This window comes from Monodelphis domestica, chromosome 4 (assembly GCF_027887165.1).
Source record: "Monodelphis domestica isolate mMonDom1 chromosome 4, mMonDom1.pri, whole genome shotgun sequence".
NCBI lineage: Eukaryota > Metazoa > Chordata > Mammalia > Didelphimorphia > Didelphidae > Monodelphis > Monodelphis domestica.
Genome location: NC_077230.1, coordinates 360,372,058 through 360,399,848, shown reverse-complemented (window position 1 = coordinate 360,399,848; position 27,791 = coordinate 360,372,058).

Sequence of the window (27,791 nt, the reverse complement as noted above, 5' to 3'; positions counted from 1 at the left end):
TTAATAAATGCTTTGCCTATCTATCTGGGGGTTACTTCTCTGTCTTAATTAGCTCTATCTATTCATGCCTCTGTTTCTATCTCTCCTAAGCTATATAATTGAGTTTTTATCTCTCAAAGCTCTAGTCCATTAGCAGAACAAAGCATACTGGACCAGGAATCATAAAATCTGGATTCTCGCCCTGGTTCTACTTTTTTGACCTTAGTTACTTCTTTAGTTACCTTAGAATACAGAATGTTGGGGGCAGCTGGGAGTCTCAGTGGTTTGAGAGCTAGGCCCAGAGATGGGAGGTTGTAGGTTCAATTTTGACCTCAGACATTTCCTAGCTGTGTGACCCTGGCCAAGTCACTTAATCCACATTGCCTTTACCTATCTTGTGCCTTGGAACTAATGCACAGTATTGATCCTAAAAAGGTGAAGGTTTCATGGGTGGATGGGGAGGGGGGGGAGGAGAGGGAAAGAACATGAATCATGTAACCACAAAAATATTCAAAATTAATTAAATAAAATTTTTCAATTAAAAAGTAAATAAAAAATAAAAAGATGAGAGTTTAAAAAGATACTTCTCTGAATTTGTTTCCTCACCTGTAAACTGAGGCTAACAATAATTTCTTTGACTGTCTCTCAAGGCTGATGTGTTAAGGATAATTTTAGTGTTGTGATCTAAACTATATTAATTATTGGTCGCCATGGGATATCCCAAATAAAATACCCAAGACAGCTGGAAATTTATGGTGATTTAAATTAATATAGAGGAAAGAAATTAAGGAGAAGGGAGAGAGAAAGGTGTAGGATTTCTCCCGCCTGGTCTGTGCCAGGAGGAAGATTAGAGGCTTCTAGGAAGATAAAGTTTAGAGAGTAAAGGAGGAAGGAATCAGCCTGAACTCCAAGAGGGCTCAGCTAAGATGCCTGAACCTGAATTAACTCAAGGGCAAACTCACTGCCAAAACCCAGACAAATAGCTGCCACCACGCCAAGATGTCGGAATACTTAACATGCTGCCAGCCAGAGCCATATCTCTGGGAAAAGAGGCTGAAGAGAGGAAGTGACACGAAATATATGGATGGTTTTACATCACTTTCCTGTGTCTCATTTGTACCAATGGTAGCTTAGCTTGACTTAGGACACTTCAGGTATCTGTCAGCTGTTTCTGCATATGTCTGTTAAAGGCCATCCTCCTGAATACTTAATCCTTAAGTATGGATGTAGACATTCCTGATTTTGTTAAAGAGAGTGTCTTCATTGTTACAATCAGGAGATAACTAAATCCAATCTTCACAGATGCAAGGTTCAAATAGTTAATGTGAGTCAAAGTATGATTTAGTCCAAGGACTCTGAACTTTTTTGGGGTGTCCGAGACTCACCCCCTTGTCAGTTTGGTCAAACTCATGGTTCCCTCCTCAAGAAGATATTTTTAAATGCATACAATAAAATATATGGGATCATAAAATAAATTATATTGAAATGCAACTATCAAAATATGGAAAGGCAGGGTCATGGTCCCCAGGTTAAGAATTCATGATCTAGCCCAATTCTCCTCATTAATATTATTCCCCAGACTCAGAGTTCTATTGCTCACCTCTATGCCTTTTTATAGTCTAGCTTCTATTCCTAGAATGCATCCCATCCTCACCTCTGCCTCTTAGAATCTCCAACTTCCTTGAAGGCTCACATGCCTCTGCCTACAGGAAATCTTTTATACTGATCCCCCCAATTCTTAGTATTTTCTCCTTCCTGTTTGTATGTATGGATATATGTATTATACCCCCCATGTAACCTGAGACTGGGTCTTGGGGGCTCAGTCCCAGAAACACTCACAGTTGGTGATCCTGTTTCTGGTAGTGCCTGCTGATGTGGAATAGAAGATCCTCACTCTCCACTTCAGAGCAGAGGGAATTATTCTGTGACTGTTTCTGTTTTGCTCACAAAGTGGTGAAAAAATGGACTTCTGTTTGGTTGCTGAGCTGAAACTGGACACACATTAAAAAGACACTAACTGGCCAAAAGGATTCTCTATTTCCTGCCTGGTTGTATTTGAATGAGGAGACTAGGAGTGCTATAAACCTCTGAGTGCAGAGAGAAAGACAGACAGACAAATATACAGAGAAGGGAAGGGAGAAAGGAAGGGAAGGAAGAAATGAGGGAGAGAGGGAGGGAAGGATGGAGGGAGACAGAGACAGAGACACAGAGAGAGAGACAGAGGGAGGGAGGGAGAGGAGAGGAGAGAGAGAGAAAGAGAAGAGAGAGAGAGAGAGAGAGAGAGAGAGAGAGAGAGAGAGAGAGAGAGAGAGAGAGAGAGAGAGAGCAGTGACTACTGAAAGTAGAAAGATCCAGGCTACAACCTTCTGGGCTTTGAAATGATGCAATCACACACTGCCCTAGGACCAGTGTGAGAGGCCATGCCAGAATTTATAGGCAATGAACCTGGTGAAATGGAAACCCACAAGTGACTTGCAAGTGACCTGCTTGATCAGGTGCAGCACTAGATAAAAGCCAGCCAAAAGGGACCATGAGTGAGTGACATATAGCTCATATAATAACTCTGGGGGGTCTTTCTCCCAATTCACACTGGCACTGATGAGGAGGGTCCTGACCGCAATAGAGCATCAGTTCTTTGAAGGATGACTTTTAAATGTACTTTTGTAACCCCTGCATGCAGCAGATGCCTTGTACAGCATAGGTGCTTAATGAATGCTTGTTGGATTGGTTTGGATTTGTAACCATAGGAAAGCACAGCATCCATATGAAGGATGATGCTATTACCTGTTGCCAGTCTATGAGCTTCTGTTAGTGAACCATTTCTACCTCAGGGTTCCCATATCCAGTTGAAAGCCTCAGCTAAGCCTGGGGATATAGCCACATTGTAGAAACACATCAAAAAGCATTTTGAAGTGTCTTCCATCAACCCCCCAGCTCTCCCTCCCCACCCTCCTCCAGAGAAGCTGATCTAGTCAGTTGCAGTGCCCTCTGGGGAGCTGGCCAGGCCACTGGGCAGAGGGGCTCAGCCTCATCTTGCTTCTGCCCCTCCTTTCTATTGGAGAAAAGGGTGGGGAGGAGGAATTGGGGATCAGGAAGAGAAGAGGTTGATTTTGGAGGCCTCCACCCAGCTCCAGTCCCAGTCCCAGCTTCAGGCTCAGCCTTAAGAGGATATTTTCTTCCTTTCTAGGGAAGTTGACCTTTCCTGACCAGTCCCTGCCTTGGGCTGCTATGAAATGGTTCTTTTTGTCCCTTTCTCCAGATGTCACCAGTCTCTACATAAAGACAACCTGGTTCCCTTCCTTCTGCCTTAATTATGGAGAGAGATGAGGGTTTGTAAAGGGACTTTACTAATGATTAAAAGAAAGCAGGTAAAATGGAATGTAGGGCCCACAACTTTGGTCACAGAGCTCAGAAACCTGTCAGGAAGACCTCTCAGCCTCAGTTTCCTCAGCCCATAAAATGGGGATGATAATAGTACCTACCTCCTGGGTTACTGTAAGGATAAAATGAGATAATATTTATAAAGTCCTTAGCACAGTGCTTAGGCACATAGCAAGTACTTAATAAATGCTTATTTCCTTCCTTCCTACAGTGTGCCAAACACTGCTATGAGATACAAAAACAAAACAAAACAAAACAAAAAACCACACACAAAAGGAAGGCTCCTCAGGGAGCTTCAATTCTTTTGAAGCTTACATTCTGCTGGGATAACCTTGTATTCTATTTGAGTTACCTAATATCCCCCCAGGAATCCAGCACAGTTTCCCAGGCTAACAAACTCTGTTCCCATCCAGTTTTCTTCTCCACTGAGTCTTGCTGAAAAGCCCCCTTCTCACTGCTCCAGTGACAGACTCCATTAGTTCCTTCCCTTCCTGGGACCTTTTGCCCTTGCTTAAGCCAAGTTCCTAGTATTCATCACCTTCAATACTGATGCCCCTTCTAGCTCAGGGATCATCAAGAGCAGCAATTGTTAGAGCTCAAGGGACAGCTGGGTGGCTCAGTGGATGGAGAGCCAGGCCCAGAGATGGGAGGTCCTAGTTTAAATCTGGCCTCAGGCACTTCCTAGCTGTGTGACCCTGGGCAAGTCACTTAACCCCCATTGCCTATCCCTTACCACTCTTCCACCTTGGAAAAATACACATTATTGATTCTTAGATGGAAGGTAAGGGTTTAAAAAAAAAAGAAAGGAAAATTGTCAGAGCTAAAAGAGACTTTAGAGATCATCTAATCTAACATGCTCATTTTATAGAAGAGGCAGCTAGGACTTGTCTTGAAAATGAAAGGGTTGAGATAGATGATTTTAAATCCATGAGGGTCCTAGGGCTCATGCCACTCCAAGCAAGGAAAGTGCTCACCCCAAGCACAAAACAGATTTATAGTGTCTTACAGAGAAAGGATCATATTTCTTTTTGATTACTAAGAGAATTCAGAAGTTTTCCCCTTTTTAATCATGCTCTGTTTGTCCCATGTGGCTATTTTCCCTTCAGTGCCCAGGCTTACAATGGCATCTGTAGGTGAGGGCCAGGGGGAAATGGGTAAAAGTCACTCCTGGGAAAGAATACGCTCTTGCCTGGAAAATGGAATTTGGACCTTTTGAGCAAGCAAGAGTATTACTTTCAGATTCAGTCCAGGCCATCTTATCCAAATTTCCTTATTGGGAGACCCTTAGAAATGTTTTTTTTTTTTCAAGTATCTCAGGATATTCAGCCATCCTGGTCATGGCTTTCCTAAGGATGGATGTAGCTTATTTCCTCCTACCTAGGACATGCAAGCATAGGGGTGATATGTGCCCAGAGTTGCACAGATATAAAGAACACTGAGAGACCCTAGCAGCAAGGTCCTAAAAAGCCACAAGGTGGAGTGTGAATCTGGGAATGGAGAGGTCCTTCTCCTGTGCCAGGAGAGGTCACGCTCACTTGCTCACTTTCCAGAGTGTGTATCCTAGGATGAAGAGGCAGAGAGGATTTCAAGGGTGTTTGGGCTGCCAAATGTTAGGTGAGATTTAAAGACCTTTGTAGAACAAATTCTGCCCGTGTTTACTGCTACCCCCACCTCTCCTATATAGGAGACTGAATTTTGTTCCAAAAGAGCAGGAAATGAGCCAGATCATCATTTAGGATTCTGGCCATCATAGAGGTCTAGTTTCTGCAACTCTCTGAGCACTGTGATGGAGACCCCCTGATCTCTAAGTATATTTGCATAAAACTAATTAGCTTCTCTATTTTCCTCTTTCTGGCACTCCATCTTTCTCTTGTCTGCATATCTCCTCTCTTTCTTTCCCTGTCTCTGGCTGCATGTGCCTGCCTCTCTTTGTGTCTGTGCCTCTATCTCTTTCTCTGTTATCTCACCCTGCTTTCTATATTTTTTCATGTCTCTATTCTTTTTCTTTATCTCCATCATTTTGTCTCTTGATATCTTTCTTTCTCTCTCTAATTTTCTATTCCTTTTTTCATTCATTCCTCCTTCCCTTCCTCCTTCTGTCCCTTCTTTCCTCCTTCTGTTCCTTCCTCCCTCCCTTCCTCCCTCCTTCCCATCTTCCCATCCTCCTCCCTCCCTCCCTCCCTCCCTTCCTTCCTTCCTTCCTTCCTTCCTTCCTTCCTTCCTCCCTCTTTTTCTTTCTTTCTTCACAGTGTACTGGCCCTGGAATTAAGAAGGACCTTAGTTCAAATTCAGACTTAGACACTAGCTATGTAAACCTTGTTTGTCTCAGTTTCCTCAATTGTAAAACGAGGACAATAACACCTGTCTCTTGATATTTTTGTGAGGATCAAATGAGATAATATTTGTAAAATGTTTAGTATAGTGTATGGCTCATAGTAAGCTCTATATAAATACTAACTATTATTATTATTATGGATGCTGATTATTAGTGGTATTGTTTATTTTGTCTTTCTGAACCTTTTGGTGTTTGCATATCCATATCTCTTTCTATGTCTATATTTCTTTGTATCTCTTTCTGTCTTTTTCCATGTTGTGTTTTCTGTTTATCTCTCTTTTTTGTTTAAATGTCTGTATATCACTATATTTCTCTCTAGTTCTCCGTGATTTTTCTCTCCAGGTCTCTCTCTGCATATGTCTGCCTCTATATGGGCCTCTCTCTGTGTCTATATGCCTTAGTGTCTGTATTTGTCTCTGTGGCATTATCTTTTAAAATTTTATTTGTCTTCCTATCATTATCATCACCATCATTTTTGTCTCTCTATGTGTCTTTATTTCTTCGTGCCTTTCTCTGTCTCGAGGTATCTCTGTCCTCTGTGTCTGTATCTCTCTCTGTCTCTGTGCCTCTCTTCATGTTTCTCTTCCTCTGTGAGAATAGGAGGCTGTACTGACTGTAGTTGTCATGGAAACACACCAGCCTTCTCTGCAACCTTTTCCTGGAACAGGGCTGGGCCCAGGACCAAAAAGTGAAATGGGATGAATCAGCCCCAGCATCCCCTGTTTTGCTCTCTCCTTAGCTTTCCCCTCAGGGTTAGGCAACAATAACCATAACAGTAATAACTAGACTTCACCTTTACAGGTCTCATTCATTCTTCACCACAGCTAGGACCTAAACCTAAGGCTTCTGATTTTAAGTCTAATCCTCTTTCTGTTACACCAGGATCTTGGGCTTCATTAGCATCCATTCTGCCCCCAGCTTAACTGCTTACTAGCTTTGTGGCCCTGGGCAAGAGACACTTAATCTTTCTCAGTTTCATCTGTCCCATGGAAAGAATAATATTTATTCTACCTAAATCATAGGGTTGTGATAAAAGTGCTTTGAAATTCTTTAAAGTGATTTGGGCATCTTCCATGCATCCTAGATGTGTACAACCAATTAATTGGGGATGGCTGTATTTGATTCCACTAGGACCATCATCTCTACTCTCCCCCCACTGGAAAATTGCACTCTGCCCTTGGAATGACTACATTTGTCAGGGCAGCTTTGGCCTTACTCTTACTCAGTTGGCCTCCCTAACCTTCCTGGACATCTCTGCCATGCCATGGAACATATACCACTCCTTCCTTTCTACTTCCCCTATATATTCTGTCTTCCTTCTTTGAAATGTAAGCTCTTTGAGGGCAAGGACTGTTGCTTTTTTCTTTCTCTAGTTCTTAGCACAATACATAAACAAGTACTCAATAAATATTCTCTGTCTAGCTATCTATTTGAGAGTTGGGTATTAGGTACCCATCTCAATGGGTATTGAGAGTTGATATTGGGTATCAAATGTAGATGAGCAGTCCTGAAAAAGGGTCACAAGCCCTCATACTAGAGAGACTGATTTTGAACCTCCCATATATACTCCAGCTCTCCCCTATGGCTTCATGAAGTTGTAGTGTGCACAGCAGCCACTCCCCAGGAAACCATCTCAAAAGAAGGGCTAAACCAGTTTGAGAACCCAGCAGTGAGTTAGGGAGATGTCTATGCAAAGCAGGTTAAGACTTTCCCCAGCAGAATGGGTGGATGAAAACAATTTGTTACAAAGACCAAGAAGGTGACTGAAGCAGGCTCTATGGAGTACTTAGATCTTGGGTCAGACATCAAAGATGCCAAAGTCATCTACTGTATCCAGGAATCATTCTGATTTTTGTCTGGTCATTGGACCCTGATGACTCTGGAAGAGAGGGTGAAGCTGGCAATTTTGGGCAACTTTGCTTTACATATCTAATTTATGCACAAGTCAAGACATCATCCTGTGATGCCATTGGTTCTCTTAAAACAAAGACAAAACACCTTTCTCTCTCTCTCTCTCTCTCTCTCTCTCTCTCTCTCTCTCTCTCTCTCTCTCTCTCTCCATCTATCTGTCTGCCTCATCATCATTTCTGTATCATCCCCATCATCCTTTACCTTTTTAAGCTAGATGATCAATGATTTAGATGATATCATGGTTGAGAGATACTCCTAACCTAGGGTTAACACACTGGTGCAGAGCAGAATTTTGTATGAGACTGGTCCCTGTTTAAGGCTGGTCCACAAAAAAAGAGAATTTGGTACTAAAATATCCCCAAAGACCTTATTATAGGCATATATTAGTATAGTTCAGAATTCAAATGTAAAATCCTCTCTTTGGCATGCAAAGTCCTTCATAACCTGATACTCTCTTTACCTTTGTAATCTTCTTATGTCTTATACCCATCCATGTACTCTTCTCTCCAGTGACACTGACCTCCTGGCTTTTCCTGGAACAAAACACTCCTTCTCCCAGTTCTGGGCATTTTCTTTGGCTGTTCCCCATGCCTTGAACTCTCCCTCCTCATCTTCATCTCCTGTTTTCTCTGGCTTCCTTTACACCCCAGCTAAAATCTCTCCTTCTAGAGGAAAACCTTCCCAATCCCCTTTAATTCTAGTGCCTTCCCTCCATTGATTTTATCTTGTCTATAGCTTGTCTGTACATAGTCATCTGCATACTGTCTCCCCCACAAGACTATGAGCTCCTTGAGAACAGGGACACTCTTTACCCTTCTTTGTATCATTAGTACTCGGTCCAGTGCCTGGTAAGATGTGAGATCTGAATAAATGTTTATTGACTGACTGATATCAACTAGAAGCTAATGCATTTGAATCCTGATCTTAATCCTTGGTTAAATACTGGCACTGTCAATTTACTTGCTTTTATAATATCATCTTTCTGAACCTCAGTTTTTCCATCTAGAAAATGACAACAGCATGAGCTAGATTTCAGAGCTTCTGTAAGGATTACCTAAGGGTAAGGACAGGATAGGTATTTTGGCAAGTAGAATATCTTCTTATCAAATGGATGGTTCTGGCAGAAACCTAGAAAGGATGCAAGGCCAGGATGCTTGCTCACTGTCCTCATCTGTTTCCATTCCTGTGCCTTGAGGGTATTACAGGATGAACTACCCTGTGTTCTACCATCTTAAGAACCTTGCTTTGATGTTATTGCTTCCATTTTCTGTCTCTTTTCTGACTGATGCTTGCAGAATGAGAAACCTTTGATTTCTCCATTTGAGTGCCTGTAGAAGTGGAGAAAAGAAAGATGGAATAAGATTTATCTTCTATCTTGTCTAGATCCTAATTAAATCTCACTATGATCCCTATTTCTCTGAGCATAGGTGTTTAGATGTGCCCACTTTTTAGTTTTAAAGAGACTTTGTATAGTTCTGGAATCTGGAACCTCATCTTCTGTTTCTGTCTTCTTTTAACCTGAGCAAGAAGGTATTTCATGTAATTGTGCCTTTATGAATTGGAAAGTAGTGTAGGACAGAATATGGACCTGTCAGCATTGGGACACAAAATATCAGAGCTGGGAAGGTCTTTGGAATATAGAATGGTAGAGTTGGAAGGAATCTTCATACATGAGAACTAGGGGATTAACATGGAGCTGAAAATGTCAGATTTGAAAGATCATAGAATACAGAACATCAGAGTTGAAAGTGAATTAGTATATAGAACTTAGAATCACTTAGGATCTAGAGCTAAAAGAGACTTCAACAAAGATACCATAGATCTGCATAATTAGAAATGATCACTTAATCTAATTTCCTCATTTCATAGAGAGGAAAACAGGTTCAGAGGAGTTGCAGGATTTTCCAAGTAAGCTCATGGAAAGCTTTTTAGCCCTCTAGTATTCTAGTTTTCAAGATGGTGGGTATCACCTTCTTCCCTGCCAATGCTTTCTCCACTGATGAGAAATTCTCCTTTTCCTAAAAGGAACTACTCCTTTCTGTTTCTTTCTCTTTAAGACTCCACATGAATGTCTGTTCTCTTGAAGCTAGAATTTTTGCCTCTCCCATTACAGGAAGATCTTGTGCCCTCTAGCACCAACCAGCTTATCTCATTTCCCTTGGTGTGATTCACACTGCCTGGGGTCTCTGGCACTTCCTTGCAGGACATACCCTCACACCTGCTGCTGCACTTGAAAACAAACTCTAGACAGTCACTAAAGGGAAAAATAAGTCTTCCTGGAAGAATCCAAAAAGGCTTTTAGTGTAGGGTTAATCCGTGTGTGTGCATGTACACAAGGGCACATCGTGGACCCCTTTGGCAATCTGGTGAAGCCTATGGACCCCTTCTCAGACTAATGCTTTAAAAATATATCAAACCACTGATATGGAAATAAAGATGTCTTTTTTTCCCATCCAAATAAACAGCCTCCTAAAATCTAGCCACGAACCCCTTAGGGTTCCATAGATGCCAGGTTAAGAACCCCTAATTTAGAGACCTGAAGGCCATTCATCTGGGACAACTCCACAGAGGCAATGGACCACTTTTTACGGATTTGGTCACATACTCTGGTCGCTTTCTCTGGGACCCACACTCTAGCCCCTTGCTAAAGGACGTGAGGCAACACTACATCCTTGGATTATTTCTTTAGTCCCAATAGCTGGGGTGGGGGGAATTGCCTTGAAGATTGGCCCCGGTGTCAGGAGCAGGTACCCACTCAGTAGGCTATAAAAGGAGGGAGGAGTGGGCACCTCCTACCCCTAAGTGCTGCTTCTCCTTGTGGTTTCCAAGAAGTAGGGAATGGGAGAGATGATTTCCCTCCTTGTCTCCTACCCTCCCTCCAGCAGCAATGACAGCTCTAAGTACATGACAGTGAGAAAATACATTTGCCTAGGTCAGCCCCAGTTCTTTCCTGGCAAACTCTAGGATACTTTAAAATCTGCATAGTACTTTAGATATATGACTACATTTGAGCCTTATATTAGTAGGTAAGGAGTTAGACAGGCACCAGAGATATTATCATCCCCATTTTCCAGATCCAAAACATCCACGATGCTACACTACTTGTCTAGGATAAAATCTACCTTCAGCCAGGAGGTCCAGTTTAGTTCAATAAAATTTTTTCTAAATGCCCTTCCTTAAAGGCATGAAATGGACAGATGTTGGGAAAGGAGTGAGAGAAACTTGAATTCAAATCTTAACTCAGACACTTACTAGCTTTGTGACCCTGGGCAAGTCACTTAACCTGTGTCTACCTCAGTTTCTTCAACTGTAAAATGGGGATAATAGTAGCACTTACCTCACAGGGTCTTGGTAAGGATCAAATGAGATAATATTGATGTAATGCTTAGCACAGAGGCAGGTTTGTAACAGGTAATTAATAAATGTTTATTGATTCAGACTTTCGGTATTTGTCAATTGACTTGCCCCAAATCACACAGCTGGTAAAATATCAGAGGTGGGATTTGAACACACATCTTCCTGACTCTATATCTGCTGCTCCATCCACTGTGCTATATCATCTGTCTGGGATAAAATTATATTCTAGCCAGGGGGTCCCATTCAGTTCAACAAAAGTTTACTAAAAGATTGATGTGGTCTATGCCCTGGGATAAGTACCAACCCCCCCAACTTTGGCATGGCAGCAGATGAAGGACAAGCTGGGTCTTCTGACTGATCCCTCCCAAGAGGGTTGCCCTGAAGCCTCATTGTGTGAGTCATCTCCCAAGTGCCTCATCTTTCTCGGTTGCAAATGCTGCATTTTTACTTGTTAACAGTCCACACTTAACACTTTTAATGATAACAGATGATCCTTAGAAATTTCTGTGATTCTGTAATCATTTTCTTGCTTGGCTGATCTTTCATTTTCTTCATGTTCTCTTACTTTGCTTGCAGTGGAGGTATAACTAGGATTTTTAATGCCTGGGGCAAGCTTCATAGAATGTGTTTGGTCCAAGCAGATCAAAAATGCATACTCAAATAAATTTTTAAAGACAAATTCAGTTAGGAAAGGGGTTGGGAGAGTGAGACTCTAAGATGGCAGCATCTGTTAACAGTTACTCCTGGATCCTGTGAAGACTCAATGCTAGGGAGTTCACCTTTGGGTGTGTGTGTGTGTGTGTTGGGGGGAAGGGTGCAGATTAAGAAAAGGCCAGGTAGTTCACCTAGGGCCATCAACATCACCATCATTTTGTTGGCCAGTCAATTCTCACTCTTCATGACCCAATTTGGGATTTTCTTGACAAAGATTTTGGAGTGGTGGGCCATTTCCTACTCCAGCTCATTTAACAGATGAGAAAACTGAGGCAAACAGGGTTAAATGACTTGCTAGGGTCACACAGCTATTAAGTATTTGAGTCCAGAATTGGACTCACAAAGATGAGTCTTCCTGACTTGAGGCTTGGCATTTTTTATTCAATGTGCCAACTGACTGCATCATCATGGCTAGCATCTAAGTAGTGCTTTAATGTTTGCAAAGTGCTTTGAATGTTATTTCTTTTAATCCTTACAATAATCCTGGAAGGTATATATGTATGTAATATATATATATATAATTATGTACACATATAATTATCCCCATTTTACAGATGAGGAAACCAAGGGCGAGAAAAATTAAATGACTTGTCCAGGATTGCAGAGTCAGAGACAGGATTGGAACTAGATCCTTCTGCCTCACAGTATAGCTCTTTATGCACTAAACCACCTTCCTGCACCTGTGAAGCATAGCATTTGGTAGCTTCCCATTTTAACTTATTTTTTCTTACCAGCTAGATGCGAAAGACAGTGTTTGTCTACACTGAAGGAGTGTACATGATGTTAGCAACCTGGGTCAGAGTCCCAATGGCACCACCCAAGTTGTAACTCTAGCTTGTAGCCTGTATCTTTGCAGAGCATCCTTTTAAAACTGATATTTTTCATGCTCCAGAGAAGGGGGTGAGTCCACTTAGCCTGGTGCTTTGCACATGAAATGTCTTTCTTAGCATACAGTGAGAGAAGACAGCTTTCCACCTCCTCCACAGTTAGGTTGGACATTTAGGCTTCATGATTTTGTTTGAAATGAGAATCAATTCAGTTCAATTCAATTCAATTCCAGAAAATTTGATCCCTTACTCTGTGCAGAACCTTAGACAAAAGGTCTTTCTTGTCTTTCTCCCAATAGAATGTTCACAAGACAGGATACTCTGAGGGAAAGAATCAGAGTTTTTGAGTTGGAGGACCTGAGTTCAAGCCTTTCCACTTACTACCTGTGTGACTGTGGGCAAGTCACATCACCTTCCAAGGACTAGTTTGGCCTCTCTTATTCCTTCCAACTTTAAAGCTATGATACTGTGGTCGCATGTAAGTTCCCCGAGGCCAGGGACTGTTTCATTTTTCGTTTTATTCCCTCTAGTGCCTACCCCCGTGCATGCTACCTAGAAGGCACCTCAGCTAGGTGGTACAGTCAATAGATGCTGGGCTTGGAATATGGAAGATCTGATCTAGTCTGTGGACACTTACTAGCTATGTGATCTCAGTTTCCTAAAATGTAAAATATGGGGATAATAGCTGTTGTGAGGATCATACGAGATAATGTTTGTAAAACTCAGTACAGTGCCTGACACATTTCTATATCTGTATCTATAGCTATACCTATACCTCTATATCCATCCATCCATCTATCCATCTATCTATCTATCTATCTATCTATCTATCTATCTATCTATCTATCTATCCATCTATCATCTCTATCTATCATCTCTATCTATTTATCTCTCTATCTCTCTATCTCTCTATCTCTCTATCTATCCATCTATCTATCATCTCTATCTATTTATCTCTCTCTATCCCTCTATACATATACACATTTATACATGCATACACAATATACATATAACACACACAAATTTCATGTGTGTATACATACAATACACATGACACATAGCTATATAATATATTCACACATACAACACATAATTCATGCATGCACATTCTATATATGCACACATATATACATGTATACAAACATAACATATACATAATATACATATACTATACACATATATCCATACAATGTATATCAACACATGCATGCAATATAATAAATATACATGCACACATAATATACACATATAATATAATGTACATTATTAATTACACACAATGCGCATATATGACATGTAATGCATGCATCATATACACCTATATGTATAGATTATTAGATATAGTTGTTGTATTTAACAAAAGCTTATTGGTTTGAATTTATAAGCTCCTTGAAATAAGGACGGACTCTTCTGCCTTCACAGAGCCTCAGCATGAGCAGGCACCGCTCACAGAACCTGTACCTGGACAGGAATCCTCTCTATAATGGTCTAACTGGAGTAGGGTACAGCAGGTGTTTCACTTCCTTCAGTCTGGACTGGAATCCTCTCCTGGTACAATCCAAGATTACATTGATTTTTGGATGATCTTGTGGCCATGTTGATGCTGGTTGAACTTGTGGTCCATTAAAAGCCCCAGATCTTTTTTTCACATGAATGATTGTCTCCTCTAGTATCAAGTACAGGTCCTTGTCCATAGTAGATAGCCAGTGTGATAAAGGATGAAAAGGTTTGCAATCTTTTAAAGTCAGTTTAAGAATAAGTATATATCTAAACCCTTATTCCTTTCCTACCCTTCCCAAACAATAAAGCAGAATTTATTTATATGTTTTCCTCTTGTTTTTCCCTTACCCCAAATCCTACCTTAACACCAGTAAGTATTTATTGTACTAACGTTCTTTATACTTTCCTACCTCCATGCTTTTGCTCATTCTATTCCCTATGTCTGGAATATCTTCCCTTTCTCCTATCATATGCTGAATTCCTGACTGTTCTTTAGAATCAAACTCAAATTATGTTCTTAATTCTTTCTTGAAACCTTCTCTGGTTCCCTGATTGGAAAAGTCTCTACTCTCTTTCCTGTCCCATAGCCCTTTGCTTATACTTCTCCCTCACATGTACCATATAATGTTTTATAATAACACTAACTGACATTTTACATTATATTATCTCATTTGAGCTTCAGAACAACCTTGGGAGGTAGATTCTATGGGCAACATTTTCCTCATTTTACAGATGAGATGACTGAGGTAGATTCTATGGGCAACATTTTCCTCATTTTACAGATGAGATGACTGAGGCTCAGAGGGGTTAAATGCCTTGACCTCGATCACAGTTATCTGGGTTGGAATCACCTTTTCCTCATGAAATATGTTTTGTTTAAACTTTTTAAGGCTTCTAACATAGCACTTTGTGCACAGTAGGTATTTAATAAACATTTGTTGAGTTGAAATGCAACTGTTCAGCAAAAATCAAGAATTTTAGGTGGTTAAAAAAAGATATGAAATATTCAACTGTAGCCTGATGGGGAAAGAGAAAGATTTTTTTCCTCTTCTTAGTGACTACCTGAGCCTTCCCTCCCTCCCTTGCTCTATCCTGTAGTAAGATGACACTCAAGCACACAATCTGTTCTGTAGTTAAACTCACACTTTATTAAAATTGCTCTGAATAACTCTGGGGGGAAAATTGTATCCCTCTCCATTTATCTTAAATGGCTCTAACACCTCACTCCACACAACTGTCTCTTTTGATTAAATCTGCATTAGGGCTCTGATCCACATGCAGTAGGTCTCTAAGCCAATTAACCCACTGTTTCATAGGTTAAGACAAAGTGCACTACTTATGGAGAGAGGGGGAGAGAGGGAGAAATAAAGAGGGAGGAAGAGAGGGAGAGAGAAGGGGGAAGGGAGACAGAGAGGAAAAGAGGGAAGGAGGGAGAGGAAGAAAAAAGAAGGAAAGAGAAAATGGAAAGAAAAGAAGGAGAGAAGAAAATAAGAGATGGAGGGAATAGTTAAAAGGAAGGAAGGAGGTAAGGATAGGAAGAGAGAAGATCAAAGGAAGAGAGTAGGCAGAAAGCAAAGGGGAGGAGGATAGCTGGGGAGAAAGGGAAGAGGGGAGAGGAGAGAGAAGGAGGGAGGAGGGAAGGAGAAAGAAGAGGAAGAGAGGAATAAGAAGAGAGGAGAGAAGGGAGGATTGAGGAAGAGAAAAGAGTAGAACGGATGAAAGGAAAGTAGAGGAGAGGAGGAGGGAAGAAGAGGGTAAGGGTGAGGAAAGAGAGGAGAGGAGAGAGAGAGATGGAAGGACTCTGGCTGCTATTTTAGTAAGCCACTTTTTCTCATGTGTGAGAAGTTGTCATCTTGGCCACATTTTGTCTAGCTACTGGGAAGGATAGAGGGAGAAAAATGGATTCTAGAGCCATTCAAGATAATTCCATAGTGATTAGTTGCTTCTGCAATTAACCTTAAGACTTCCCTCCTCTCCCAGTGCCTGACTGACCAGCACTACCTCACAGTTTAGCCACTCTCTGGCCACCACCACTGCCAGGTACCTTAGCCTAGTTCTAGCTTTGTCCCCAGTGTAGCTAGGCAGTCTGCCTCTTCCTAGGATTCAGTCATTTTCCGAGATTCCGAGGACACAAAGTTTGAGGGTGATCGACAAGGTGGAGGGAGTTGAGAGCATAGGCCTCTCTGCCACTCTTCCCACAATGTCATTTGCCTAGGTAATTCCTTCTGAAGCAGGAAGGTGGTTCTTACTGGTTCTTGGAAGGTACTTAGGTGGCACAGGGAATGGATTGCTACATTTGGAGTCAAGAGACTCTTATTGAATTCTGCCTCAGACAGTGTGAATTTGAACAAGACAATAACTTCTCTCAGCCTCAATTTCCTCAACTGAAAAATAGGAAGAGCAATAGGACTTATCTCATAAAATTGTTATGAGGATCATATAATATTAATATATATGTCACATGAGAGAGCTATACTTGGCATCAGGAGATGTTGGTTCAAATCCCACTTCAGGCACTTAAAAAGCTGTATGATGCTGTTTCCTTGTTTATAAAATGGGATAATATTTGTAATAACTACTACATAGAGTTATTGTGAGGAAAGCACTTTGAAAATGATACATCCCTTGAGAAACAAGTCATTATTATTGTTATAGGCTTCATGATGGGTTACAAAGACCAATCAAACACAACCCCTGCTCCCAGTTCCAGTGGACATTTAATCTTGTCTTCATCCATTTACTACCTCCATTTTACAGAAGAGAAAATTAAGAGGTTAAGTGACTTACCCAAGGGCCATACATACATCTATTAAATGGATGAAGACAAGACTAAATATCTGAGATAAGAGTCTAAAAATAAGCTAGAGAAGAAAATGGAGAACAGCTTTAATATCTTTGCCAAGAAGACCCAAAAATGGGGTCATGAAAAATTAGACACAACTGAAATGACTGAATGACAATCAAACAACTTTCTGATTCCTACTCTAGGACCTCAGGCATCATATCACTCAGTTGTCCCATCAACAGGTTATATGTAGCACAATTTCATTATTACTGAGGTGACCCCTATCATCATTTCTATCCAAAGGGGAGGGGAGGGTACCATTGCTTTGTTATCAAAGGAAGCTTCCCTTCAGAGGTGAGTGAATAAAATCACCCTTGGCCTCTCTTACTCTGTCTGGAGGGTAATTTCTGGCCATTGCTGTCCTGGTCGATTTGTTGGGTCTTCAGCCAGGAAAGCTCTCAGCTGCTCCCTGGATTACTTATTTTCTCCTTAAGCTGCACGATAAATCAAGCTGACAGATTGCCCCCATTGTAAAGTCTACTGGGCAGGGGAGAGTGGCCGAATGAATACTGAAGCTAGCCACCTCTCTTCTCTCCCAGCTCCTTGGATGCCCTATATATTTGAAGGTGAAGCCCCAAACCCTTCAAATGAAATGCCTTCTTTCTGAGAATCTTTCTAAGACTCATTGTCGACTTTGCTTTCTTGGAATAGATACCTGTGCCTGTGATTTGATCTTTCCTCCCTCAGTGATTATTTGGCATAACCTTGGGGCTATCAGTATGACCCTGATGGTTTAGTATCCAAACTCATGAGTGGAGATGGAAAATATGCAGGAGGTAGGGCAAATACAGCCTGATCTCAGAGTATCCTGTGAAAGGTTTATTATAATTATGATGAATAATAAAAATAACAGAAGATTAAAGAATCACAGATCCTCAGGGCTATATGGGAGCTCATGGGACAACTAAGTCAACCCATATCTAGACATAAGTCCAGTCTACCATATACATAACACCACCCTTAAGAAGGGGTAGCCTACTACTTCTGGAAGCAACCTATTGCCTTAATTGTTGAGGAGTTTTTCCTGATCTCTGTTCTACATTTTTCTCTTTGAAACTGGGTGCTAATAAGAGAAGCCACAAACCCCAATGTCATACCTTCTGTAAATGCCCTGTAAGAGGGCCCCATCTTCTTTCAGCCAAGGAATATTATAAACAGATTAGAATTTCAGCATATAAAGATAAACCTAGGTTTATACACACACACACACACACACACACACACACACACACACCTTTTTCTAATAGGGCCAGGGTCTGGCTATTAAATTATCCCCCAAGAATAAATGTATCCAAGAAGAGAATTAAGAGACCTGTTGATCTTTCTTAGACAGGCTGGGACAAAGAGACTGAAGCTTAACCTGCTGCTGGGTGAGGATCTAGCTATGGGCATAGATATACCAGGTTTGAGTTTCCCAAGAGTCCCCCAATGGCAATCTTGGTTATGTGTCAATGTGGTCCTTTCCCCACTCTCCATTTTTATTGTCATGCAAAACATGCTTCCATATAGGTCATTCTTATAAGAGCAAACTCATTCAAAACCCCAAAATAAAACCAAAGATACACCCATGTGGAAGACAACTCCAGCAGTTCTTTCTCTGGAGATGGGTAACATTCTGAAGTCATTCAAGATGGTTCCAAACTGGCCCTTTTAAATAAAGACCACATCAAGTCCTTTTTTTTGGTATGCTCCTACCCTTACTCTCATCATATTCAATGGAAGTGTGAAGATTGGGTTTAGCTATCTCCTGATTATAACAATGAAGATACTTAGCTCTTTCTTTATTGTGAAGATAAAATTGTAATCTCCTGATTGTAACAATGGAGGTATTTAGCTCTTCCTTTATAGTGAAGCTAGAATGGTAAACTACAATCTATTTTTAGATTTTAACCACAAAAAGGTGTTAAGTAACTACACAAGGTGAATTTACCAAAAGAGGTGTTAAATAATCGAAAAAAGATATAATCTAACCAGAGAAGGTGAGAACTAAAGAGTGGGCAGTCCTGGAGAAAATCTATCCAAAGAAGGTGAGAACTAAAGAATGGACAGCCCTGGAGAAAAGTGTCTGCTGTGATTGGTAGACGTGAAAATTTAGAGGAGATGACACAAGAGAAAAAATCTTTTAAAAGAGGATCAAAAGGCAGAAGGAGATCATTTGGATATTTGGATCATTCAATGATTTCAGATTTGGATTCAGAGTATTCATTCAGGCACTGACTCGGAGGAGCGCCTGGAAGACAGACCCTTGAGGAGCAACCAGAATATAGACACCCAGACTTCTTTTAGACTATCACCATTGGTGAGTGAAAGGCTGATTTAGTGACCCTGCCTTTCTGGAGGTGTGAAGCCTCCAGGAAAGGCCCATCATCTTGAGACTCTCTTCCCCTGGCTAGGGCTTAGAAATTCTAACTGATATCAGAAGAAGTCAGAGTTTCTCATCTCTCTCTCTCTCTCTCTCTCTCTCTCTCTCTCTCTCTCTCTCTCTCTCTCTCTCTCTCTCTCTCTCTCTCTCTTTCTCTTTCTCTTTCTCTCTCTCATTCCTTAATATCTTCCTTCTATTGTACATATTGTAAATAAAATGACCATAGATTCCATTTACTTTAGTAATTCATTTTGGGATTTAGAAATTAATTGCCTGGCGACCACCTAATTAATAATATATTTCAGTCTCAACCACAAATAAACCTAACAGGAACCATGAGAGGCAGCATTATAATTTTGCAGCATTCACTTTGGATTGTTCTTTAGTGGGAATTTCCATTTACATTGTTATAATCATTGTGTATATTGTTTCCTAGGCTCTGCATACTTCATTCTTATCAGATCATGCAAATATTTCCAACTTCTTTTTTCATCATATTTATTATTATTATTTATTGCACAGTAATGTTCTATTACATTCATATACTACAATTGATTTAGTCATTCCCCAATTGATGGGCATCTTCTTTGTTTCCAAGTCTGCTGTCACAAAAAAGTGCTGCTATAAACATTTTGAGGTATATAATTACTGATTTTCTGAGAGTATTTCACATTATATGTGTTAGACTACCTTTGAACCTAGGTGCAGTGTATTAATAAGGAAAGAAGCCTTCCAGTGGAGAGAAATGGAAGTTTGATTTGGTTGTTTTTGAGTATACCCTCTTAGTTTGACTTCTGGCACCCAGACTTTCATAACATTTGATGAAACTTGGCACTTTCCCCCTCCTATCCCCTTTTTACATGGGGATCGCTGGTAACAGTGGGATTGAAATTACTTTGTTTCTTCTTCCTGATCTTGTCTTCCAAGTCAGCTGGATCAGTTCTGTATGGTCTAAATGTTAGATAAAGTTGTCAGTCGATGAACATTTATTAAACACCTATTAGATGCTAGGCTCTGTGCTAAGCACAAGAGATGTTAAATATGAAGAACAAAGATAGTTCCTGCCCTCAAAAAGCTTACAATCTAGAGAGAAAGACAACATACAAAAGGAAGATGAATAGGTGAGGTTGAAGGGAAGATACCTGACCTTTGAGCATAATGGAGTCCAGTCCAAACAACTGTAGTTAGAGGAAAATGAAGAAATAGTTGGCTTGGAAGCCCTCTTTGAATGGAGTTTTTAGTACAAGTTCATTATTTTTTTCTCTGCCCTCCAGTCTTCTATTCAGGGGGCCAGAAGTATTGAGGGTACTAATGAGGTATGAGTAGTAAAATTGTTACAAACCCACAGGATGAGGAGTTTCCTATGGGCATGATGGTGTCTAGTCCAAAGGAGTGCAGCTGGTGGGAAAGTAGAAAATGGGAAGTTGGTTTCTAGCTGCTTTCTAGGTAGGACTGTCAAGATTACAGTGTGTCTCACTCATTCAGTAATGGCTTTATAACTTTCAAGTTCTGGTGGGATCTCCTTTTCTGCTTCCTCATTGACCCATACCCTTTGACCTGCTAAGAACTTCTTTCTCATCTTAAACTTGATGACTATGAGTCTTAGAAGGCCTATTCTTGTCCCCTGGAGGAGGAAGATCCTTCCCTTGTTGCTTTTCCAAAACTCCTTCCTATAGATTTCAGCTAACTTTTGCTGACCTCTTTGTTCTCCCTCAGCTGCCCTAGAAATGTCTATATTTCTAGCCTTGGAAGCTCCTGCTCCACCTCACTCCTTTACCCTTGCCACCATCTTGGCCTGCTCTTTCTATTTAAATTGGTGCATGAAGCTTAACAATTTGTTGAATATAATGTGGATTTTGACCAACCTAACATTTATATAGTGCTTTAAGTTTTACAGAGTGCTTAAATCGTTACCTCAATGTTAATTAACTCAGTTGATCTTTACAACAACTATGAGGGATGGTAGTAAGTTCTACTATTATGCCCAGTTTATGGTTGATGAAACTGAGGCATAGAAAGTTTAAATGACTGGCTCAGGGTTACAGAGCTAGTCAATATTTGAAACAGGATTCAAATTCAAATCTTCCTGAGTCTGAATCCAGTACTCTATCCACTTTTCCATCTTATTATCTCTAGATGAAATGGTCACTTGCCATGACCACCCAGCTAGTAAATATGTGAGGCAGGCCTCCCATCAATAGTTTCTTTATTTCAAATTTAGTATTCTTTAACAATTCTATGTAGGTTTGGGTTATACTATTACTGAATTAGTCAATCAATAAAACAAGAATATATTAAGCACCCATTATGTGCCAGGAAGGAACTGGGGATTCAGAGACAAGATGAAATAGTCTCTTACCTTAAGGAGGTCATGCACATTGAACATTTATGTATGGATAACATTGGGTAAAGGGTCTAGGGATGCACTGAACATATGGTCATAGAGGGAACAAGTGAGAGACAAATGGAGGAACCTTTGAAGGAGCCAATGTGGGGGTGGTTCAGGGTGGGGGAGCTAGAAACATACTGAATAATTTCAGTGGCAAAGTGCTAAGGAAGGAGATAGAAGATTTATTGAATATGTTCAGAGAGAGTGAGAAGTGAGGGGGTGAGTGTTAAATGGTGATGGGATTTTCTAGCTAGCTGACTGGATATGACTAGCCAGGGTCTGGATCTCAAAAAAGGATGAGTTATATCATAGATCATATACTAAGAAAAAGGAAGGGTCCTTTAAAATAAGGATACAGTAGTCCCCTGCCCCTATCTGTGCAGTTTCAGTTATCCATGGTCATTCTAGTTAGAAAGAGGGAGATAGAAGAGGGCTGCTGCCCAATAGGGAGTGGGCTAGCATATAGTTCATGAACGGTGGCAGGGGTGTCTTAGTGCATCAGTTCTGCTTTCACTTAGAGGGATTTTGGGGGAGGTTATGTGTGGGAGTGGGTGGGCATGAAGCACTGAGTAGAGGGTAGAAGTAGAGAGAGAGGTACTACTATATGTACACACACACACACACACACACACACACATATATAGTAGGTAGTATATAAATTATATATACATACATGCACAATATACTATATATAGCATAGTATAATACACATATATACATTGTGTGCTATATAGGAGAGAAAGGTACTATATAGTAAAGTTAACAGAGGTGATAAAAGTTAAAGAAATCACTATTCATAGTTTTAGGCATCCACTAGATGGATCTTGGAACATATTCCCTATGGATAAGGGCAGACTACTGTATAGTATTATATAATAGTGTACAATGTACTTTATTACCATATTTGACATTGATACTGCCTTACTTACATTTAATTTATCAATTAAGCCACTATTCATAGTTATGGATAAGAAAATCATATTATATATGGGGTCAGCAGGCGTTCACTCACATCCATGGTTTCAGCCATCCATGGTAGGTATTAGAACTATCTCCCACAGATACAGGACTCTACTGTACTATGAAGCTATTAATTTTTCAAATCCAAGACCTGCTGCTGAAAAACTAAGCAAAGAAGTTTCACTCTAGTTGAAGACTAGAAGTTAACTGGAGAAAAAAGAAGCAGCTCAAAGGAATGCCCAAAAGAGTGGAGGTACAGAGCAGAGAGCAGCTCAGTGGAAGATGTCCAACAGAGCGGAGATACAGAACAGAGAGCAGCTCAGTGGAAGATGTCCAGCAGAGAGCAACAGAGAGAAGTTGTCAACATGCCCATCAGAGGATATCAGTGAATGTGCAGCATTTAAAGATGAGGAGATTGATTTTTCCACTTCAGTTCTTTTGCAATAATTGTTCCTTAATCTTGGAATCATCTCTCTCCTAACTAATACCTCCTGAAATCCCTGCATGCCCTCCAAGATTCAGTTCAAGTGCCACCTTCTACATAGAACCTTTTTTGATGCCTCCAGCTATTAAAGCCCTCCCTCCTAGAGCTACCTTATATCCACTTTGTATATATTCTGTGTATGTTTGTGTACATTCATGCTATCTCCTCCATCAGAATGAAAGCTTTTTCAGTCCAGAGACTGCCTCAAAAATGCTGTCTTTGAATCCCAAGTGCTTAATAGTGCTGGATACATAGCAAGTGACAAATGAGTGCTGGCTGATTAATTGATTGAATGATGGGACACACTGAATACAGAGGTATAGAGTAAAGGGAGGAAATTAGGGATACAATGAACCCTCATACTGATGCCTATTCCTGAATTCTGGAGATATTCACCCCATGGCTCCTATTTTGGCCACTCAGATACTTGATATCTTTCTAGTTTTGACCCCCCAGGGTCCACATTTTCCAAATTGCTCAACTTTTTCATCTGTAACTCTGGCTTCTTGCTAGTCCTCATCTTTTCCATTCTTTCTAATGGACAGCTCTAAAGAACATCTGGGACCTCATCCCAGAGGATAGGCCTCCTAGCTAGTGTTCTGATGCTAGGAAAGAATGCTATTTACAGTGAAAGGGAGAAGATAAGACAGTATCATCCTCTTTGGAGAGAAGACAGGGTCAAACATCTTCCAATCATTGCGGAGCAAATGGGGTTAATTAAGTCAGAATCTACCATTTAGTCAAATCCAAAGGGCTTGACAAGGGGAAGGAAAAGGATTTTTCAAGTTGAGGTTCCAAAGTCAAGAAAAACAGCATAGAGTTAGATGCACACGATGGAAGAAAATGGTAGATGGTGTAAATGTCTCATATACTTTGACCCTATTGGGTTCTTATATATCAGCAACAAGGTAGCTGTGGCATTTTCCTTTGGACACTAACAGGAAATCTAGGATTCTGAGCAGTACCTCTATCATGGGGGGCAAATGTTAGATGCTGAGTTTAAAGTCCTCTCTTACTACATCATCCTATCTCTCTCTGTCTCTGTCTCTGTCTCTCATTTCTGCCTCTGTTTCTATCTTTGTTGCATTTTCTCTCAATCTAAGAGGTTATATTGAAATCAGGGAGAAAAGCTTCTGTGTATGTTGATCAGTGGGGACCCCAACATTGGGGTACCTTCTTGCCTGTCCCCCAAAAATCTTTAAGAGAGAGAGGAGGTATTGGAGGGAGGTGGAGGAGGCATGATGTTCTTAAATTCCTGAATGCTGGAAACACCTGAATCCTGTCCAAGGATCGGCTTGTAATACCCATTACTCATCACTTTTCTCTGATTTCCCTCCAAGCTCTGTTGTTTGCTTTCCCCCTTACATGATGAATTACACTCCAGGCAGAGTAAAGATTGTGTTATACGCAACCAACACAAATTACAACTAATGGCCGGCTTTAGTCTCTGTTCCAAGGCTGACTGTGGTTGGTGGCAGCATTTAAGAGTTCTCTTTCTATCTACTTCATCAAAGCTTTCAGAAACCATGTCTCCCATCTTTAGAGGATCATGATCCATTTCATTGAGTGGAATAAGGGCCTCAGATGACTCTGTTTTCCTTCCAATCAACATGGTGAGGTTATTGGGGACAGGAACTAAAAAGGATCTTGGAAGGTCAGAGAATTATAGAATGTCAGAGCTGGAAAAGCAGTGATAAATTTAGTTTGACCTGCACCCAGGAAGGAATTCCCTCTATTCCATCTCTGATAAGTGGTCCCTAGCCTCTGCTTGAAGACTTCTAGTGATGGGTGGCTTACTGTATTAGAGTGAAAACTAGTCCACTTTTGAACAGTTCCGAATGCTAGAAAGGTTTTCCTTACATTGTGCTAAAATTTGCCCCCTTAACTCATTGTTCTGCCTCCTGAGACTGAGCAGAACAAGTCTATTCCTTCTTCTCCATGACAGTCTTTCAGACCCTTTAAGATAGCTACATGATTCTCCCTAAGGCTTCTTCTCTTTTTGGTTTTATGGTTATGGTTATTTTAAATTTTGCTAGTAGTTCATGGCCAATGAGTCAGTTAATTAACGTGGGTTTATGAAGTGGCTACTATGTGCCAGCGACTATAGAGGAATGATACACCAGGCTCTATGCTAAGCACTTTTAAAACTAGTATCTCATTTGTTCCTCACAACAACCCTGTGAGGTAGATGCTATTATTATCATCCCTATTTTACTGTTGAGAAACTGAGGAAAACAGAAGTTAAGTTACTAGCCTGGTGTCACATAGGTAATAAGTGTCTGTGGCTGAATTTGAACTCAGGTCTTCCTAACTCCATGCTCAGGACTCTATCTAAGGTACCATCCCTTAAGTGGGAATACAAGTTCCCTAATGGTAGAAATTGCTTTGTTTTTGAGTCCCCAGCAATAAGAAAGGTGCCATAGTGAATATTTAATAACCCCTCTCTGAGTTAAATTGAATATGACTTATGACTGCTGGTACTGGGCATAATTCAGTTAATTAACCAATCAATCAATAAGCATTTATTGATCACTTCCAGGAACCATGCCTGATGCTAAGGATACAAATAAAACAATGTCAAAGACCTTGTCTTCTAATTGAGAAGACAACAAAAATATATATTTATGTATATGTGTGTGCGTGCATGAAGTTTAATGAGAATAAATCAATAAATACAAAGTCATTAAATTCATGAAATCTGAGAGAGGGTGGAGGTCAGGAAATGATTCTTTTAGATGTCACTTGAGTATCAAGAAGGAATTGAGGCATTTTATGAGTCAGAAGTGAGGAGGGAGTGTACTCCAGTCTTGGGGAACATTCAGAACAAAGGTAAGTATGTGACAAACAAAGTCATTTTGGTTCGATCACAGATGCAGGAGGGAAATGACCTACAATGAGGCTGGAAAGATAGGTTCAGGAAAATTTAGGGTACTTTAAAAGCCAACCAGAGGAGGTCACATGTAATCCTAGAGGTGATAGGGAGTCATTGAATTTATTGTATAATCACTTTGACAATATTGTAGAGGATGGAGTGAAGTGGGATGAGATGTGGGACTGGACAATTTAGTAGAAGGCTGTTGTAATAATTTAGTTGTCCTAAATTAGGTGGTAGTTGTGTAGAGTAGAGAGAAGGGATTGGAAGTGAGAGATGGTAGGGAAGAAAAAGCAGCAAGATTTGACAATTGATTGGATTTGTAAACCCAGGGAAAGTGAAGAATTAAGGAGAAATCTCAGAGATTAGAAAAATGGTGATGACTTTGATGGACGTGGGGATGTTTGGAAGAGGGGAAGGTTTAATGAGCTTTGCACTGGATATGATGAGTTAGAGCTGCTCAGGGATATCCAGTTTGAAATGCCTAAAAGGCAACTGGTAAGATGAGATTGAAGCTCAGGGGAGAAATTGAGGTTGGATAGGCAGATCTGTGAGTCATTTGCATAGCAATGAAAATTATATCCATGGATGGTGATGCGGTCACCAAGAAAAAATTCAGAAAGAGGAGCTAGGGAGCTTAGAATAGAGTCTTCTGAGAACATACATGGATGGTAAATCAGTAAAGAAGATGGAGAAGGAACAGTTTTACAGGTTACAAGTAGGAATCAAACTAGGAGAGATCAGCATCACAAAATCCCAGAGGGGAGGTGATCAACTGTGCCAAATGCAGTAGAAAAATGGATAAGGATGAGGACCCTCAAAAGACTATTGGATCTTTCAATTTCATATTCATTGGTAGGTTTGCGGAGGACAGTTTCAGTGAACAAGCATTTACGTAATGCCTACAGCAGTAATGGGCAACCTTTTGAGCTTGGTGTGTCAAAATTCATCAAAAAACCAAGCACAACTTGAGTGGTGTGTCACTTTGAGAAAAAAACCATAATTTTGCAATATTTATAGTTTAAATAACAAAAATGTATAATTGTAATATGTAACTGTATTTAATAAGCCGAAATCTAATTATTTAACTTACCTGCTTAGTGACTTCTTTGTTCATCTGTCAATCAGTTTCTTTTGTTGGTCTTGATATTATTTAACTTGTGTAGGGTGCCATGAACTAAAATAAGTGAGGAGTAGGGGGGATTCTTTAACTAACCTGCCAATTAGTGAATTTCATTGGCTAAATCTTCACTTGAAGGTTGGGTATTTTGTACACTTCAAGCCCAAGCAAGCACTACTAACTTCATCTGTCAATCTCTTTCTTTTGTTGGTATTGATATTATTTAACTGCCCACCCTCAGTCCTTTGGAGTGTGTGTGCTCCTCCTCCCCACCCCCATGGGCCCCAGCTGTGAGCCAGGCTGGGGCATGGCCATGGCCATGGCCACCAGCTCCTAGGATCCCAGGTGTGCTGAGCCCACATGCAGCCGCATGTCATTGAAAATGGCTACCCTTGTCACTGCTGACAGGGGTGTCATAGGTTCCCCATCACAGGCCTACAGTGTGCCAGGAACTGTCCTAGGTCCTGAGGAATAAAAAACAAAATGATGGCAGACCCTGTTCTCAAAGAACTTACTTTATTTGAGGAGAAAACAACATGAGAGTACAATGAAAGGGCTAGGAAGAGTGAGAGAAGCACACTTTAGCGATTAGGATGATATTGATGGGTAGGAGAGAGCCAGAGTGTCCAGCAAGAAGGACACATCTGTTTGGCCAGCCTACACCTCAGAACTCACAATACTCCAGCATAGTCTGACCAGGGTAGAAGATAATGGGACTATCTCTCATATCACCACCTCCTTTCTTTTATCCAAGG